The sequence below is a fragment of the Hyperolius riggenbachi genome, chromosome 9 (assembly GCF_040937935.1).
Source record: "Hyperolius riggenbachi isolate aHypRig1 chromosome 9, aHypRig1.pri, whole genome shotgun sequence".
Classification (NCBI taxonomy): Eukaryota; Metazoa; Chordata; class Amphibia; order Anura; family Hyperoliidae; genus Hyperolius; species Hyperolius riggenbachi.
The window spans coordinates 242,311,938-242,327,790 of NC_090654.1; the positions used below are offsets into that span (position 1 = coordinate 242,311,938).

Here is a 15,853-nt window from a genome sequence, read left to right on the forward strand (position 1 = left end):
CACTTTAATCGTCCTTGCTTCTTTTCCTCCAGTAATTGAACAATAGCGGTGGCTGGCTCTGTTGGCTGTGTCTTGGTGACCTATCCTTGCCTTGCACAGTAGCTTTGCTCGCAACTCTGTCCTTGAGCTCAGCATAAAAGTCTTGCGGTGACATTACCAATTAACAGAATGCTCCTCACTTCAGTGACAGCTGAGCCAGAGATCCAGGGTCCGCATTATACTACAGAACATTTATGAGCTGTAATTAAACAGTACATGGTACTAGGACACCGCCACTGCTATGTTTTTTTTTGTAAAGGGAATAAAGTTAATGGCCCAGGGCATTAGCTTTTATATTTTATATCATTTGGTGCTGGTGGATGACTAATTTAGTGAGTGTTAGTCTAATTTCTCCGGCCACCCAGATCTTGAAATTAATGATGGAAAGGTAAGAAAGAAAGTGTTTAAAGGTAAACGTGAACCTAGTAAAATTATTTAAAATAAACACATGACGTACCTGCAAATTAATATTACATACTAACCTCACCGTCAGTTCCTCTCAGAAGCTCACCATTTTCTTCTTACAGTGATCCCTTCCAGTTCTGACAAGATTTTGTCAGAACTGAAATATATCAGTTATATCAGTTGCTGGCAGCTATAACTGAAAGGACAACTGGTGTGCAGCTGCCCGGACCAATGCGGAAGAAGAGGGAGGCCACGCAGGTGGGGGACCCAGAGCTGTACCGGCCGTTGTGTACATCTATGTCAGAAGACGTCACTCATGCCGGAGACGAAGAGAGGCGCTTAAGAAGATGCCGGTGGAGAAGAGGGATACATAAACAAGCCAGAGTGAGGTGGGAAGAGCATGGAGGCAGAATCAGGTGAGAGCAGAACTGATAGGTGCCGTTACTGTAGTGTAGCTTAGTTGTAAGGGCAGGAGGGGGTTAGTGTACTCTAGAGTGTAGTGTAGTGCAGTGCAGTGTAGTGTAGTGTATAGTGTAGTGTATAGTCTAGTGCAGAGATCCCCAAACTTTTTCGGTCAAGGGCCGGGTCAACTTATTTCAGACTGCCAGGGGGGGGGGGGGGGGGGGCATTTATAAAATGATGCTGAAAAACATTGAATCTAGGTATTGCTTCCCCCCAGTCATGCCTGGAGGAGAACAGTCAACAGCAGCCATTCAGTCATTCGTGCCGAAAAGCATCTTTGTGCACCAGACAGTGAAGCATACACAGGTGACCATTTGGACAGCATTTATTTTCACCTGAGGCAGAATTGGATTGGAAGCCAGCGAATGACTGCTCGCTGGCTTCTATAGTATGTGGATGGGTGGTGTGCCAGAACTGCTATTCTATATGTGGGCAACCGGTATTTAAAAGGTACAGTGGGCCACATCTATAATTTATAGATTTTGTGTTTGGGGGGCCAGCGCAAAAGCCTCAGCGGGCCGCATTCGTCCTGCGGGCCAGGCCTTAGTTTGAGGACCACTGGTCTAGTGTGTAGTGTAGTGATAGGGTGCAGCAGGGGTTAGTACAGTGTAGCTTTTGACAATTTGGGGGGTAAAAGTTCCATAAGACGCCCCTGCACCATAGATGCACCAGGTTTATTTATCTTTTTTTCCCTGATTTTTGTCCTCAAAACCTAGGTGCGTCTTATGGTCTGAAAAATACGGTATATTATGTTGTTCTTTTTTTATCAACTACTATTGTAACCACTTCCCCATGTCGGCAATGGCGCTAAGCTTGTCACTAACGAAGAAAGTGCTTTGTTTAACTGTCTGAATGCTGTTTTTTTCTGGTAGTAGTTTTTTTTGCTGTAGAGAATCTTTTAGAGTAAAGAAGAAATGCTGAGTTTCATACCACTTTAAGTAAGGAAAGGGATTCCTCTGGATCTGAATTGAAGCTTCCCTTGCAGTCCCCTGTCGCCAAGTGCAGACCCTCCAAAGATTACTGACAAAAAAATTGCTGCCCACAGACGCCCCTTGCTTTCCTGGTGCCCTAGGCCATGGCCTATGGGGCCTTGCCTGATATCCGGCCATGGTTGTGGTGTAGTGATGTAAAGGAGGCCACTAGCGATCCAATTTCTAGCGTTTCTCTTCACGCGTGAGTGTGGTCATACTGTGCATGTGCAAATATGGCAGGGCCCAGTAAGCCAGATTACTGTGCAGGTATGGCCGCCCGAGTGCCAGAAGAGGAGGGTTCTCTTTAAGAGGGATTCCCAAACTTTTTCATATGACTGATGTTGTTCCTGTTGTTCCTGTTTAAAAAAAAAGGAGCAACGCATGCATTGGGTGCATACCCATACCCACGTGGTAAGTGGAGGAGGGGTGTGGACAATGGGGTCTGCGGGGGATCGGTGTCACTGGGGGCAGGGATGGATTTAGGCCAAAGCCAACTAGGCCATGGCCACAGGAGCAAGGGCACCAAAGCAGCAGGCTAAACTGGTGCAGCATTTGCAAGCTTGCAAATGCTGCAATGTAGGGAGATCAGGCTAGTGCTTGACTGCGGTACTCTCCTACTAGCCACCTGTGCAGCAGCCACCTTGCTCTTTGTGCATGTTTACATTGTGGCCGGCGGCTATGGACTTGGGCGGCATTGAAGACGGAAAGGAAGAGGAAGCTTCTGCACTGGAGACGAGCGGAGAAATGAGTGACACTGATGGCTGCTGCTGTGTGAAGGTGAGCTGGCTACCTATACTGAAAGAGGGGTGGGGGTGGGAAAAGGAAGGATTAAGGGAGTCATCTGGCTACCTATACTAGAGGGAAAGAAGGGAGGGGTAATCTGGCTACCTATACTGGGGGGGGGGGAGTCATCAGGCTACCTATACTGGGGGGGGGGGGGGAGTCATCAGGCTACCTATACTGGGGGGGGGGAGTCATCAGGCTACCTATACTGGGGGGTGTCATCAGGCTACCTATACTGGTGGGGTAGGAGTCGTCAGGCTACCTATACTAGAGGGAAGGGAGGAGGGGCATCCGGCTATCTATACTGGAGGCAAGGGGGGAAGGGTCATCTCGCTACCTATACTGAAGAGGGGCAGCTGATGACAGTGGCCTTGGGTGGTAAAAAGTACAAATCCAGCCCTGACTGGGGGTGAGTAGGTCCTTCTGGCGATCGCCCACGGTTAAGGGTCGGGGAGGGGCTGTCATACACATGCCTGATTATTGGCTGAGACGGTCGTTATCAGCCGCCTGAGCCGACTTAAGTCAGGCGTGCGTATGAGGTTTTACACGTGCTGTCAGAACAATGTAAAACGTAACATCCTTGCGTGAATGCCACCCCTTGTCATTAAGGTGCAGGTAACAGGTACTGATATAAGGATAATTTATTATTCTCTACACAAGCCTACTGAATGTATTGGTGGTGTAAACATCAGCAATAATCAGTGTATTTATTGGAATATAACACATTACCATGTAAATGTATTCAGTCTGCATTAGTACTGAGTTTGGTAATCTGTCATTGGAAAACAACTTACAAAAAAGTCACTCAAAAACTTGAGCTGCTTCATTTGAGAAGTGAGATTAAATTTGCATATTTTAGACATTCGTTTTTGTTAATAAGGTTCTCATTCTCAGCAACAGAAACAGCCTGCTTGCCTCTAATGGGAGAAAGGGTTAATAGATGTAATTTATGCCTCTGCCAACTAATCAGTCAACAGTTTATGGTCTTGATGTGTACAAAGCAGTGTAGGACATCGCCTTCTTAAAGTGTACCTGTTATGTAAGAGAACAACACAGGATGCCTTAAAGGAAACCTGACGAAATCTAGCTTAGCATTTATACTTACCTGCGGCTTTTTTCAGCCCCCTGAAAGAGACCCCGAGCAGTACACTAAAATGGCCAAATGAAGTTGGGGGTTCCTCCAGCCCCTCATAGTCGGTGAGGTCCCTCGGTGTCCACCGAGCTCCCACCGTTCTTCCATCATGCGTTAGAGTGGCGACTTCAGCCAAGTCGTTTGCAACTGCGTATACATGGCTGCTCCACGTACCCGTCTTGCTCGCACGCCCGTCGGTGTGAGCGTTCTGTGCACGTACGGGTTCATTCTTTCAGGAACCTAGCACAGAATGCTCACGCCAATGGGTGCGCGAGTGAGATGGGTATGCGGAGCTGCTGCTTGAGTTCGACTGAAGTCGCCACTCTAACGGAGCTGCTTGGGGGAGAACGGAGGCATCCTGGAGGGACCTCACAGTCTAGCAGGGGCTGGAGGAAGCCCCAAGGTAAGTTCATTTGGCCATTTTAGATCACCGCTCAGGGTCCCTGGGCTGCAAAGGGCTAACAGTCTGAGCAAATGATTGGGTGGGTTTTAGAGTAGTGTTGGTGTTTGCATTCGGCAATGTGACATTGGGAACCCAAACGCATTAAGCACTATTTCAGCCCGGAACAGCAAGACGGTTGTGTTTCATTACAGAGAACCCGAGGCTAGCAGAATGGTAAAATAAAACTTACTAGCTGCACAGGACCGGCTCCCGACTCCCCGAGATGATTTGGCACCGCTTTCCGCTGCTCTCTGTGGCCAAGAAGTACTTCCCGAGGCACGGCACAGTCCTGATAGGAGACTCCTGATAGGAAACTCAGGCAGGCAGCGGAGTGAGCTTAGCTAGGATGCCCCTTCACTCATTATGCTATTGACAAGCTGCATGCTGGTAGATTTGGGGGATGAGATATAGCAGAGGCTAGGGGGTATAGACAGCGGCGCCAGAAGGACACAGAGGCATGTCATTAAAGAGAAACCGTAACAAAGAGTTGAACTTCATCCCATTCAGTAGCTGATAACCCCTTTCTTATGAGGAATCTTTTCCTTTTCACAAACGGATCATCAGGGGGCTCTGTATGGCTGAAATTGTGGTGAAACCCCTGCCACAGTGTGATGTCAGGACTATGGTTCTGACATCACACTGTGGGAGCCTTGTTGCATAGTGGGAAATAACATCTGTTTACAGCTGTTTCCAACTGCCAAAAAAGCAAGCAGCATCTCCTTCCACTGACATCACCCACCAGCAGACAAAATGTGATAAATGTCAATGTCAGAATGTGAATCAGGGAGAGGAAAGATTTTACAATGGGCAAACACTGACTAAATCATTTATACATCATTATTGTAAAAATGAAGCACTTTTTTATTACATTATTTTCACTAGAGTTCCTCTTTAAGCAGATAACATCCCATTGTGTCCCATTAGATATATATAATCTGCCTCAGGTATCCCTTAAAACTATGAATGATACTTCCAGTGGCAGACAAAAACAACAGTGAGCCCCTGTGCAGAATAAATGTATGGAGCCCCATGCGAGTGGGCGTGGCCATAACAGATCATGTGCGGATCCAAATAATGTCGATAGGTAGGGGGTTGTTGAGGAAGAGATAGCCACATGGGAAGGCGGTGTAAAACACAGAAAAACACATAAAATAACCTAGAGGATGATCCAGCCCTGACTGTGGTGCTGCTGCATGGGTCCTAGAGGACATGGGGCCCCTGGTTGGCTGCACGGGCCTCTGTCCGCCTCTGAAGACTTTCTCCTTCCAGTTAAAGGGAGTTATGTGTCCCCTGAGGCCTGAGCAAACAGTTAGGCTGGGTTCACATATGACATAGTGTGAAAAGTTGCGTTTTATGTCAAGTTTATGTTAAAGGGTAACTAAAGTAAGAGTTATACGGAGGCTGCCATATTTATTTCCTTTTAATCAATACCTGTTGCCTGGCAGCCCCGCTGGTCTATTTCTCTGCAGTAGTATCTGAATAACACCAGAAACAAGCATGCAGCTAGTCTTGTCAGATCTGACTTTAAAGTCTGAAACACCTGATCTGCTGCATGCTTGTTCAGGGGCTATGGATAATAGTATTAGAGGCAGAGGATCAGGAGGGCTGCCAGGAAACTGGTATTGCTTAAAAGGAAATAAACATGGCAGCCTCCATATATATCTTCAGTTCCCCTTCAATGTTGTGTGTGTTTTTTGTGCGTTTTTACTGTGTTTTTTGTGTGTTTACGATGCATTTTTCAAGCGTTTTAATACGTTTTCCATGCGTTTTTACATTTCCATTTAGGCAAATCACTAGGAGAACAACAGGGAGCATAAATACAGCAAAATATTATTTTTTGAAAAAAAAAAATAGGCATATAAAAACACATGGAAAACGCATGAAAAAGGCATACCATTGCGTTCCCATTGACTTTCATTATATGCGTTTTGGTAGCGTTATGCAGCAAAACCAGCGTTATTAAAAATGCAGGTTTGAAAACGCATATGCGTTTTATTTGCGGTTTTTCCTGCGGCCCATAGACTTCTATTATATAATCTGCAAAAATGCAGCGTTTTATGCAACGCTAGCATTTCTACTATATGTGCACCCAGCCTCAAGGTGTGATAGAGGGCACTCTTAAGCATTTCTGCCCTTGGCCCTTTGCCTTTATTATCAGATTTTATTTCTTTTTTATTTTTTAGCTAATGTTAGACCAACCGAGTAAAAAATAAAAATAAATAAAAGACATAAACAAAAAAAACAAAATAAAAAATGCTTGCAGACATTTTTCAGTTGGGTGCAGCCGTCTAATATACTCAATATACAATGAAATGTTGATTTTCCCTTTAAAGCGAGTCTTGTGCCTTTGAATCCATTTAACGGTAAGTGCTTCCTGTAACATCCCCTCATTTTCTCCGGCATCCAGCGCTGCATTACATTACTCCGCACACAGCACAATGGATTTTAAATGAGGCAGTTTAAACACTAGAGACTTTATTTAAAACTACAGAAAGATTGGGCCCAAGATATATATATTTTTGTGAGAATCTAAACCTTTTTTTTTTTCTTTTTTCTTCTTAATTTCCTTTGACGGTAACAGCTCTGCAGTGTCATTCCATATAATTAGTTTTCCATTAACTCAGGAAACAGTTTGTGAACGTAACTGAACAGGTTGTAATGTGAATGTTTCAATAATACATCTCTTGGCTTGTGATAATAAGGGGCACAGCTGTACTGTATGTGGACATCATCATGCAGCACAATGCAGCAATTACTCCAAAATAACATTCAGACAGCAGAAAGGTGATAAGGGCAAATAAGGTCAGTTTTCATAAAAATAAATAAAAATAAAAAACTTTATCTTTGCCAGGACTAATCTACTATTTGTATGGGGCTTTGGGAAGGAAGAAAAAAGCTTTGTACACATGATAGCATGGGCGGCGCTAAACTGGGGCATGCTGGGGCACTGCCCTCCCCCCTGAGAGTACCACGCAGAACAGTAACATACAGTTAACTGTTTCCAGGCTCCAGCAGCATATAGTGAAAAGGATAGGGTCTGAAAAAAGTTTATGAAGGTGTTACGTAAACCAAGATTCTTATCTATTTGCCATAAATACCTCACAATCCTTGCAAGATCCCTTGAAATTTAAGCGGTATCAAACCTTGACATAATATTCAATAAAAACATGTTTTCCTACTTTTTATTTGCCATACGGTTATCATATTTGCATTTGTGCACAAGTATTATTATTCATTTAGACATTATACGTTCCCAAAAGTACAGTTTTTTGCTTTGTGAGCTGACTTCGCATTTTATTAAAAACTGGCTTTATTCATTATGTATTGAATTCGGAAAGGCTTTGAGTCTCTGTCTGTGTCCAGGAGCTTCTCCACAGTCAGGGAATGTGTCACATTCCTCACTTGATACAATTAAGTAAACACAAGATAACATAATCTACACTTCAGATGCGCCCACATTTCTCTGCACTGAACTTTCCAGCCCTGTGTGTACCCTTTGAATGCTGGTCTAGTAAAAAAAAATGCTGGTTGTATATAATATGCTGTAAATATGTTTTTTTTTACAGCAAATAAGAAATGTTGGGTTTTATTGTATCTGGATGATATTTATATTTGCAAAAAAAATCTCTCCACCTCCTTCTGATTTTATGTTCTTACATTGTCAGTCAACAGGAAAAGAGTCTGAAGAAGGCTCACCAGCTGAAAGCTTACTGTTTTTCTTTTAAAATTCTTTTAAATTAGCCAATATGCCCACTATATATCAGGCACCGCGGACACCCTAATGCCAATATTTTAGGCACCTATGGCACCTCCAGGCCCTGACGCAGTGTAATGCATATACCCCCTAAACTAATTTTACAGAAAGACTTGGACGCTGAGTCTCTATTAATCTGTGGCATTGGATGTAGCAAAACTATGGCAGTCTAAGAGAGTAGAAATCCAAGCAGTGAATACAAGAGGGTCTGTGCTAGAGAGAAAAACAACATAGAGAATGTAATCTATGTATGTAAATAGTCTCTGTTTCATCTTGCGACAGAGCCAGCCTCTGAATGGTTAACCAGGAATTGGAGTATAGTGCATTTCCTCTGCCAGCGTGTTTATTTCATGCTTTGTTCCTCTGCCCGTGTGACTGACAAGTCAGTTTGCCAATAGCACAATGTCATAATCAAAATGTCTTCCAAGAGCTGCAGAAAGCCATATTTAAAATAATGCAGTTGTCAATCAGTTCTTTATGTTTGCATGTCACTTACTCCGAGGTTACGGTGTTCTGAACACAGCTGTGGTTTCAGAACTGTGCTCTGACATTATATTCCACCATGAGAAATGATGTATTTTATATATAGTGTACCTTGTGTGCTGTGATTTATACTTTACTGTATGATTGCCATTAACGTGAGACAAAAGTTGTGCTACACAGCAGTGGCGTAGCTAAGGAGCTGTGGGCCCTGATGCAAGTTTTACAATGAGACCCCCAAACACTCTATACATAACAATTGATACTGTGCACCAAAACCGCCAATGGCAACTACAGTGTCAGAGGTGCAAGAAGGGGATGGGGAACAGCTAGTTAATAATTACTACTATTCAAAGTATCTATAGACGTTATTATTATGAGCACAGGACCAATAGAGAGCTAATACTATAGTTGAGGAAGGGCCCTTCGCCCAAGGGCCCCGATGCGGTTTCTACCTCTGCACCCTCTATTGCTACGCCCCTGCTACACAGGTGTCTAAAAAATATAGGCTAAATAGTACTGTACACAAGCCAATGTTCTGTATTAGTAAACTTCCAAAAGTAGCAGAGACTTCAGCTCCGGGAATGGGTGCAACAATAACCCCTGTGACTCCTGCCATCGCAGAGGGGCCCTGAGGCTTTGGAGGCCCCTTCTCCTCCCTCTCCCCAACCTCCCCGTTCACTCACAAAAAACATCCTGCTACCTCCTCCTGCCATGCAGAGTAACAAGTAGCGGGAGCATCAGTTTTTCCTGCTTTCAGACCTGCTTCACAGTGGAAAACTCTCAGCTGCCATTTGCTAGCTCCCGATCACATGACCCGCATGGGGATCTGGGACCAAGGGGGCCCTATGCTATAATTTTTGCAGGTGGGCCCTATTAAGTCTAGTTATGCTGGGGTCCAGGAATGAGGGACCACATGTTTGGAAAACTTGGAGTCCAGGAAACCCGGGCCCCTTGGGAACTCAGAGAAAGCCCTCCCATGCCAAAAAATCCCACTGTGCTAGCCACAGTAGGATGAGGGATCCTTTTTATGACTTTGACAGTGTTCCCTTGAGGCCCCTTGCGCATTTGAGTTGTGCCACGGTACACTTCGCCACTGCTAGAGCCATGCAAGTCTATGGAGACTTGCACACAATGCGATGCGGTTTGCCAGAAGTAGCAAAATCGCTGCAGTCCCGATGCATGATCTGTGCCTACCCCTTGGATTATGCAGTGCAAGTCAATGGTCGATACAGGCAGCGTGCGCAATGGGAACGCAGTGCGATGCTGCACACATGCGGAGACCGACAGGAATCTCAGTGACGTACTTCCTGCCCAGCAGGGAATACATCACTAGCCAGGGCCTACGCATATGACCCTGTCGCCTTACCGTGGTGCAGGGTGATATGAAGACTACTGTGCACATCTCCAAAACAGCTGCCCACGAGCCGTTTCAGAGACCACAAAGATCACAAAAGTGTGACGATGAGAAGGCCAAGCTGACAAACAGGCTTTTCTCTCCATTTGACCCGGTAAAAAATGTGGCTACCCCCTGCAATGTGCAAATTGCTAAATGTATGTAGGGTTCTTATCGGGACACTTGTCTAGATCCAGTGTCGGACTGAGAGGTGGGAAAGCTGAGGAAATACACCTGCTGGCCAAGCAGCAGTAACTCTGTGTTATAACTCTTAATAGAAACCTGCAGCAAGTCTTCACTGTGAGCAGCAACACCTGATTACTGGGCCAGTAAAAAAGGGCGAACATGGCTAGTGGACAAAAAGGGCGTCGCAATGATTAAAAATCGAAAATTGGAATTGCATGTGAAAATCGATTACAAATCGAAATCGGAATCACAGGTAGGGCTTGATTCACTACACCGTGATAACTGATATCACGGCCGTTTTCGCGCACATTTTCGCATTTGTATGCGATTGCAAATTATCACGGGTAAGTGTGATTTTTTGCGTGAAAATTCACGATTCTGCGCGATAATTTGTGATCGCGCGCAAACGTGAAAATGTGCGCGAAATCGCCCGTGATATGAGTTATCACGGTTTAGTGAATCAAGCCCATAGTGTGCAAGATGCCTTACACTGTTAATGGTAGGGTTCTCAAACTTTGCACCGTTGGTCATTGGGTGACTGGGATTAATATTCAGAAAAGTGGGTGGAGCCTACAAAAGCCAATCAAAATTCACCTATTGATTTTCAAGGGGAATGTTTAATTGCTGCCATTTTTGCACTGTTAATAGCACAAGCAGGGCCGGAGCTACCATAGGAAAAAATTGACAATTGCCCCAGGACCCCAGAGCCTGTAGGGGCCCCAAAGTTGTCCCTCCCCCATCTTAACTGTTGCTCCCCAGGGACTCTGCAGAGTCTGTTAAGTTGGAAGGTGATAGGAGGAGGGTCAGCACTGCAGCCAGCTCAGGGGCCCAGGAGGGAAATTTAGCTGCAACAAAGGGCCTCTAATGATGCTTTTTGGTCAGGGGGTGGCTGTTGGGGGGCCCCAAGGCTAATTTTGCCCTAGGGCCCAATTGTTACTTGAACCGGCCCTGGGCACAAGCCTCAAACCTGGTACAGTTGGTCATTGGGTGACTGGGGTTCAAATTTAGAAAAAGGCATGGAGCCACAGCCAATCAGATTTATTTCATTTCAATGCAAATGATTGATGCCAAAGATCGCACAGCTCACAAACTTGGTCATTGAGTAATTGTGTGTTAGGGTTAGAAAAAGTGGGCGGAGCCAACACCAGCCAAATACATACCCCGGTAATGCCGGGTCATCAGTGGGTGGAGACAAATACAAATTTCACTGGGAAAATGTAAACTGCGGCCATTCCTAAACTGTTTATGGCAGGGTTCTCAAACTTTGCACAGTTGGTCACTGGCCTGGGTGACTGGGATTAATATGTAAAACTTGCACCAGCTCCTTAGCTATGCCACTGGTCCAATATGAAGTAGTTTGTATTTGGACGAGAGCGAGGCAGTGAAGAAGAGAGTCCAGGCAAGGCAACAGTAGTGGGCTCCAGTATAGGGATGGTCGGAAGTGATAGTCCCCGATTCTGTGGATATTCCAATTTCCACCAATGCCTCGGCAGATTTCCGGAGTCTTATTTTTAGTAATTTCTTGCATCTCCCTATTAGCCAAATACTTCTGAGTTGACTCTTCATTCTCTGATTGGTCCAATGATTCCAAGTTCTATGATTGGGCTAACGTTTCGATAATGCGGTTTTTCAGCAGAAATCCAATTTGTGATTGGAAAAGTGGAAATTTCAATTTCACGCGATCCGAACGAGCATCCCTACTCCAGGAGGTTACATGTAAAAAGGTAATATGGGCACCAGGCATAGCTGCTAGTAGAATATTGGTAAAATTACCGATATTCTACTATTGGGCAATGGGTAACACGATAGTAGAATATCTGTAATTTTTACTGATATTTTACGCTCACTAAGCCTTTTCTTACTTGAACCCCTCTATCTATGCTTTACCCTAACCAACCCCATCCCGCAATATCTGTCGATATCTGTGCTGCCCTGGCTGCTAAACCCCCCTGCGCTGATATTCGCGATGTCTAGAAAGGATAGTTATTGGGTGCCACTATTGCCGCAATTTACATTTCGGTCTATGTGGCACCCATTTTACCAGACGCTGCAGCCAGTAGGATCTGAGAGGCCTCTGGAGCATCCCACTACGCAGGTAAGTATTATTTTTTTCCCTCATGGGCTAGCTTTTAAAGGATACAAGGGCTTAAAAGAGTAGGAGAAATGGGGGGAGCAGTCATATAAGGGGAGCTGTCCTGTAGGATGGAGGATGGGCAGAGACGGGCCAGCGCCTGCACACAAATGCTGGACCTGGCCCGACCCGGAAGAGGCTGCTTGGGGAGGAGGGGGGGGGGGGTTATTTAGCTGGCAATGGATAGGTGATGGAGGAGAATAGGGAGCATTTTAGCTCCTTTCCTCACATTAGCTGCTGTGGCTTGCAGGTGATTTCCATTGACTTTTATGTTACTTAATCAAGGCTGGGTACACACATAACATAACATAACATGAAAGGCTGTGATTTATGTCATATTTTCATTTTATTTTGTGTACATTTTTTGTGCATTTTTACTGTGTTTCTACCGTGTTTTTGGTACGTTTGCATTTTTTTTTGCCGTAGATGCATTTTTCAAAGTTTTAATGCTTTTGCGGTTCGCATATGCAAAACTCATATGCGTTTTGTATGTGTTTTTATATTTGCATTAATGGAAGACAACAGGAAGCGGAAATACATCCCCAAACATTTTTGGGGAAAAAAAAACTGCATATAAAAACGCACGGAAAATGCATGAAAAACGCATACCATTGCGTTCCCATTGACTTTCATTATGTGCATTTTTTATGCGTTTTCCACATTATGCAACAAAACCAATGTTTTTAAAAACGCACACATAAAACGCATATGCGGTTTTTATATGCGGTTTTTCCTGTGGCCCATAGACTTCCATTAGTGGCAAAAACGCTGCGTTTTCCACAACGCTAGCGTTTCTGCTATGTGTGCACCTAGTATCATTCTTAGAAACACATTTTGTCATATAAAACTAAACTTTTCATCATAAGGAAAATAAAAACAAACAAAAAAACACAGTTTGTCCTCAAGGCTGCCGTAGTGGTTAAAGGTTAAAAGATTAAATGAGAGATTGGGTGACAAGTCATTTTGTAGACTCCTGGTTACACAGGTCTAAAAATGGTTTTGTAAAAAAAAATAAAAAATAAACTGAACGACTTCGTCTCATTCTTTTTCTCATTTTGTGTTCCTAGAGAAATAAAAAGCATGGGATTACATCTGTAAATACAATCAGGGGACTTTTGACCTATGTGAACACCAATATCTCGGAAACACGCTAGGTTGTGGTTCCAGATATGACACAAAGTCGAATAGGGCTGGAGACCGGAGGGCTGGAAATGCGGCCGCAGGTTGTCTAAGTTGAAGGTCGTATATTGCAGAGTTGAAGGTCACGCATCACAAACTATGCAAGATTACATACAAAGGTCACTTATTTCTGTTACCATGTTAAAATGTATTCTTTTTTTTTCATAAGCTTTTTGCAGTTCTAGATTTACAGAGTATGGCTTTATAACTTCAATTTATGAATTGCACGAAAGCAAACTTTTAAAGTGTTGAAAAAGTACACTGGGATTCAAGGCTGGATTTATACTTTTTGTGCCCCTAGGCCAAGTAGGCTGTTGCCAGGGCCGGTGCTTCCAATGGGGGCAATTGCCTCAGGGCCCCGACCACTCCAGGGTCCCCCACGGCGCTGGACCCCCTTAGTGATCTCCTGCTAACTCACTGCTCCTGTGTTCCCCGTCTCCATATGTTCCGTAGCTACCTTGTGACAACTCACCTGTCCCGACGGCTGCTCCTTTCCAATCTCCGGCTTCAGCCAAACTGCCAGCCTGCATCTTCTGTGTGTCCGGCACATTATGTCTAAATAACATGCACTGGGCATACAGATGCAGACAATGTGGCGGGATAGTTAAGGGCTCTGCCTCTGGCAAAGACGACTTGGGTTCACATCTTGGCTCTGCCTGTTCAGTAAGCCAGCGCCTATTCACTAGAAGACCTTGGGCAAGACTCCCTGCCTATAGAGTGTGTCCTAGTGGCTGCATCTCTGGTGCCTATAGAGTGGGTCCTAGTGGCTGCAGCTCTGGTGCCTATAGAGCGCTTCCTAGTGGCTGCACTCTGGTACCTATAGAGCGCGTCCTAGTGGCTGCAGCTCTGGTGCCTATAGAGCACGTCCTAGTGGCTGCAGCTCTGGTGCCTAGAGAGCACGTCCTAGTGCCTGCAGCTCTGGTGCCTATAGAGCGCTTCCTAGTGGCTGCAGCTCTGGTGCCTATAGAGTGCGTCCTAGTGGCTGCAGCTCTGGTACCTATAGAGCGCATCCTTGTGGCAGCAGCCCTGGTGCCTATAGAGTACATCCTAGTGGCTGCAGCTCTGGTGCCTATAGAGCGCTTCCTAGTGGCTGCAGCTCTGGTGCCTATAGAGCGTGTCCTAGTGGCTGCAGCTCTGGTGCCTAGAGAGCGCGTCCTAGTGGCTGCAGCTCTGGTGCCTATAGAGCGCTTCCTAGTGGCTGCAGCTCTGGTGCCTATAGAGCACGTCCTAGTGGCTGCAGGTCTGGTGCCTAGAGAGTGGGTCCTAGTGGCTGCAGCTCTGGTGCCTATAGAGCGCGTCCTAGTGGCTGCAGCTCTGGTGCCTATAGAGCGCGTCCTAGTGGCTGCAGCTCTGGTGCCTATAGAGCGCATCCTTGTGGCAGCAGCTCTGGTGCCTATAGAGTACATCCTAGTGGCTGCAGCTCTGGTGCCTATAGATCGCTTCCTAGTGGCTGCAGCTCTGGTGCCTATAGAGCGTGTCCTAGTGGCTGCAGCTCTGGTGCCTATAGATTGCTTCCTAGTGGCTGCAGCTCTGGTGCCTATAGAGCGTGTCCTAGTGGCTGCAGCTCTGGTGCCTAGAGAGCACGTCCTAGTGGCTGCAGCTCTGGTGCCTAGAAAGCACGTCCTAGTGCCTGCAGCTCTGGTGCCTATAGAGTGGGTCCTAGTGGCTGCAGCTCTGGTGCCTATAGAGTGGGTCCTAGTGGCCACAGCTCTGGTGCCTATAGAGCGTGTACTAGTGGCTGCACCTCTGGTGCCTGTAGAGTGGGTCCTAGTGGCCACAGCTCTGGTGCCTATAGAGCACGTCCTAGTGGCTGCAGCTCTGGTGCCTAGAAAGCACGTCCTAGTGGCTGCAGCTCTGGTGCCTATAGAGCGCGTCCTAGTGGCTGCAGCTCTGGTGCCTAGAGAGCACGTCCTAGTGGCTGCAGCTCTGGTGCCTATAGAGTGGGTCCTAGTGGCTGCAGCTCTGGTGCCTAAAGAGTGCGTCCTAGTGGCTGCAGCTCTGGTGCCTATAGAGTACATCCTAGTGGCTGCAGGTCTGGTGCCTATAGAGCGCTTCCTAGTGGCTGCAACTCTGGTGACTATACAGCGCATCCTAGTGGCTGCAGCTCTGGTGACTATAGAGCTTGTCATAGTGGCTGCAACTCTGGTGCCTATAGAGCACGTCCTAATGCCTGCAGCTCTGGTGCCTATAGAGCACGTCCTAGTGCCTGCAGCTCTGGTGCCAATAGAGCACGTCCTAGTGCCTGCAGCTCTGGTGCCTATAGAGCACGTCCTAGTGCCTGCAGCTCTGGTGCCTATAGAGCACGTCCTAGTGCCTGCAGCTCTGGTGCCTATAGAGCATGTCCTAGTGCCTGCAGCTCTGGTGCCTATAGAGTGGGTCTTAGTGGCTGCAGCTCTGGTGCCTATAAACCATGTCCTAGTGGCTAAAGCTCTGGTGCCTATAGAGCACATCCTAGTGACTGCAGCTCCAGTGCCTATAGAGCTTGTCCTAGCG

The 15,853-nt window shown here is 46.0% G+C and overlaps 1 long non-coding RNA gene across 1 annotated transcript in view; it reads left to right on the forward strand.

The window, feature by feature from the left end:
• The first annotated feature begins 707 nt into the window (after window positions 1-707).
• Window positions 708-15,853, forward strand: part of LOC137531967 (uncharacterized) — a 30,205-nt gene continuing 15,059 nt past the window's right edge. Inside the window, exon 1 of the long non-coding RNA XR_011023821.1 lies at window positions 708-860. This is a non-coding gene — a long non-coding RNA (uncharacterized lncRNA). The remainder of the gene's footprint in view (window positions 861-15,853) is intronic.